The sequence below is a fragment of the Solea senegalensis genome, linkage group LG5, assembly GCF_019176455.1.
Source record: "Solea senegalensis isolate Sse05_10M linkage group LG5, IFAPA_SoseM_1, whole genome shotgun sequence".
Taxonomy (NCBI): domain Eukaryota; kingdom Metazoa; phylum Chordata; class Actinopteri; order Pleuronectiformes; family Soleidae; genus Solea; species Solea senegalensis.
In genome coordinates, this window is record NC_058025.1 from 1781227 (window position 1) to 1785460 (window position 4234).

Below are 4234 nucleotides of genomic sequence, written 5' to 3' on the forward strand. Positions count from 1 at the left end.
TTTTGGACGACATACTAAACTATGACTTTTTTGTCACATTTTGGACCACATGCTATACTATGGTGTTTTGGTGTTGTATAGGACAACATACAATGACTTCTGTCTACAAGGTTGGTCTAGTGGTTAGTACTCTTGCCTTTAACACAAAAGATCCAGGTTCAAGCCCTGGTAGGAACAAGTGCCCTGTGTTATACTGAGATTTGTTTGTGTCATGTTGGATGACATACTATAGTATGACTTTTTTGGACGTCATACTATGCTATGACTTTTTTGACCGATTTTGGACGACATACTAACCTATGACTTTTTTGACCAATTTTGGACGACATACTAAACTATGACGCTTTTGTCACATTTTGGACGACATACTATACTATGACTTTTTTGTCACATTTTGGACGACATACTATACTATGACGTTTTTGTCACATTTTGGACTTCATACTATACTATGACTTTTTTGACTGATTTTGGACATCGTACTATACTAAGACTTTTTTGTCACATTTTGGACGACATACTAACCTATGACTTTTTTGACCGATTTTGGACGACATACTAAACAATGACTTCAGTTTCACCATTTATTCACCGTCAGCTCAGCAGCAGCAGTAGCAGAGAAGAACCTCAGTGACATCAGAAGAAGAAGATGAGCAGGCCTCAGAGACCAGACCCTATAAGCAATATTGCACTACTGTGTGAAATGAAGCGGAAGCAGAGGCAACATTGATAGGGTCTCGTCTGCCGAGGTCAACAAAGATGACACTCGCCGGTGATTCTTGTCAGAGAAGGCGAGACTCTGTATGTCTGGGGTCACAGGAGAGAGAGAGAAGACGGTCAGACAGCAGGAGGTCAATAACCACAACAGTAAAGAACAGAGGCATGTTACACTTAAACCTGGATTATCCAGTTATCCAGGCTGATTTAAGCAGACTTGAACCAGAGACCATTGTCCATGGTTTTATACTAAAATTAAAGATTAAAACATGTATTTTTCTGATAACTACGAACACATACTAATAATGTGTTTTCTCAAGTAATTCACACAATGAGCAAACACTAGGGAAGACATCTCTGACAGAACCAGACTCAAAGATGTGCAGCATATGCTTAGACCGGTTTTGGTGACAGGAAAAATGGGGGACAGAGGAGAGGTGGTTGACAGAATGGGGGGAGAAAAATGACACAAGTGTTAGCTGTAAAAGTGTCCAATACGAGGCGCCACATTCGTCCTCAGTGTTGTACACATATTCACATAAATATTTGTCAGACTTTTCATTTTAATTAAAACCTATTTGTCTCTGCGGACGACACATGAAAATTAGTCAGAGATTTAAAATGTTAGGGCTAAACAATTAAAATCGCAGGAGGTGCAATATTTCTTTAAGCCAAAAATGTGTGTGAAATTATCATTTGAGAATATTTATTCAAGTAATCATCTTTGATCTGCCCAGATATCACAAATACTGTAATCAGTTTAAATATATTACATATAGAAATGAAAATGAGAATAACCATGTAAAAGTTACAACTTCAGTCAAAATATATATACTAGCAATTAGACATATTTTATCACTAGAAAGTGTCTTATCATTCAGCATGTTTTCATATTTATCAGCTCTAAGGAAAACAGTTGAGTCATTAGGAACAGAAACAAGTTCTTCAGCGATGGAGACACTGAACTCTGACCCTCATTAAACCAAATACTTAAGAGACAACAGACAAGATAAATTCACCTTTTTCTTCCACTAAGGTCAGTTCAGGGCCTTTGATCTGCTGCTCTGTGACCTCCAAACCCTCACTTTACTTCACAAGTGAAAAATGATTCTTCTACAGCATGTGCTCACAAGACATGAAAGACTTCGGCAGTAATTTAAATACAATCTGCAACCTCTGAACAGATTGAATTATGTAAGATAATAACATCCATAAGCAGGTAAAGTTTATACAGATTAAGAAGCCAGTGGATCAAAATGTAAACATTTACGTAAACAGGTGGCGGTCTTTGCTCTCCAAGTAATTTTGTTATTTTCAAGGAGAGATTGTAAATGATCAGGTAGTGGCATAGGGTAGAAAAAAGAATTTCATTGCAGAGATAACGTTATACATTCGTGGTTCTTGCGTTTTTTAAACCACCTGAGGAAATATTGATGTCTCTCAGCAAAACACTGGTATAGTGACATTAGATTAAGATGGAGAGAGATATAATGTGACTGTAATTATTTTTATTTGTTTAATTTTTCTACACACTCTGGTCAAAATTCTTCAGCCAGAGTAGTACCACCAGAGGAAACTCGCTTACCTGTTGGTACACGGACCACAGTTTGAGAGCCATGGTTATACGTGTTACAAGATACACAACTGTTTTTTGTCTGCATCTAAACTTGCACACGACACGAGATAGAAGGCTGATTATTGTATGATGTTATAAATGATGTGAAAAATGTACGACAAGTTATTGTATCATGTATTACATTATACACGTTATGAGATACACAGCTGTTTTTTAGTGTATGTGACATTAAGGCCGCGAGCTGAGACGTCTCACACAGGTTTATAGTGACAGTGTGCGACTCAGGTGCAGTTTACACCTGGATCCTCTCTATAGACTGAGTGTGTGACTCAGTCTACTCTCATAAATGTAAGCTGCTCTTCATATAGAACCAGTTTGTTCTGGAATTTGCCTGCCAGCAACACAGAGGGAAGAAAAGAAAGAAAAGACAAGCTTCTGCATGCCGATGATCTTCAAGGTCCAACATCTACTACTCTACAAACACCAGTATGTTTTTATTTCTTAAAAGAAAAGTGTTATCACTGTTTAAAATGTCACCAAATATTTTGTCATTTGTTTTACCTTTTGGGCTGCTTTAAATAAAATTTTGAACACATTTGTTGTGCATATATATATCTATATATATATATATATATACATATATACATACATATACACACACATATATGTATATGTATATATATATATATATACACACACACACACACACACACACACATATATTTTATGATGTCATCAGTTGGTAGATTCTTCACCACAATTTTGAGGGAACACACTTGGGTACCCATCGCAAAAAAGTCAGATTAATTCGTCAAAATGTGTGGATAGGAAGACGTGAACTGAAGGAAACAGATAAACGCACACCCATGGAAACATTTACCTTGGAGGTAAATACCAGGATGTTTACATAATGGACAGTACATAACCCTTCACTATTATCATGTTATCACTGTACTGTAACATGTTCTTTATGTATTTTTTACCTAAAAAAAACTATATATTTCTAAATAAAGCAGCCAAACATGCGACGGCAAATAAACTTTCTGGTGGTTTGTACCTTAAACGTCATCCCTCGCTTCTGAAGACACAACAATACAGCAAATTCCACAGTCACTTGCAAAACAATGACTAAATATGACGCCACACACACACAGTCGCTCTTGTGCAGCATTCTTAGTGAGGACACACATACAATAATGCAGTAACTTTACCCATCACGACAACAACATAAAACCTTAATTTAAACCTTAAAAAAGCATTAACTCTGAAAAAAACACTATTTTGTGAGGTCCTGCCAAAAATGTCCCCACATGGCCAAATGTCCTCACTTCTGTGGTCAATACTCACGTTCCTTTGGCCCTCACAAATATATACATTCATGTACGTACACACACACACACACACACACACACACACACACACACAGAGAGGCCCTGCCCTCCACATTCCTCAGGAGGAGCCCAGTCCCTCCCCCACCTCCCCTGCCCCGCGACCTGCCCCAAAGAGGAAACTTACCCCATTTTTCCCACCCACACCGTGACTTCTTCTTCAAGCCTGCTCACTCAAATCACGCTTTCAAAAGCCGACGCAGGAGGAAAAAAAGAAAAAGAAAAGAAGAAGTCTGTGCTACACACGCACACACACAGAGGCCTTTATCACACGGCCACAACAAAAACCACTGCAGCGCTGAACCTATAGACTCACACACAAATTCCTTTACAGGGAAGTCACACACAGCTCTGTTTTTAAACTAGAAAATAACACATCCTTATATCATATGTTTAAATATCAACAGTTAAGATACAACTCTAGCATAAAAGTGTACAGTTTTAACAACATTTTGTCCATTTCAACACATAAATTATAGAAAAAGCATATTTCTTTAACACCTGATGTTAACAGCATTAGATGAGGCTGAATTAATCAGGTGAAATATCTCAT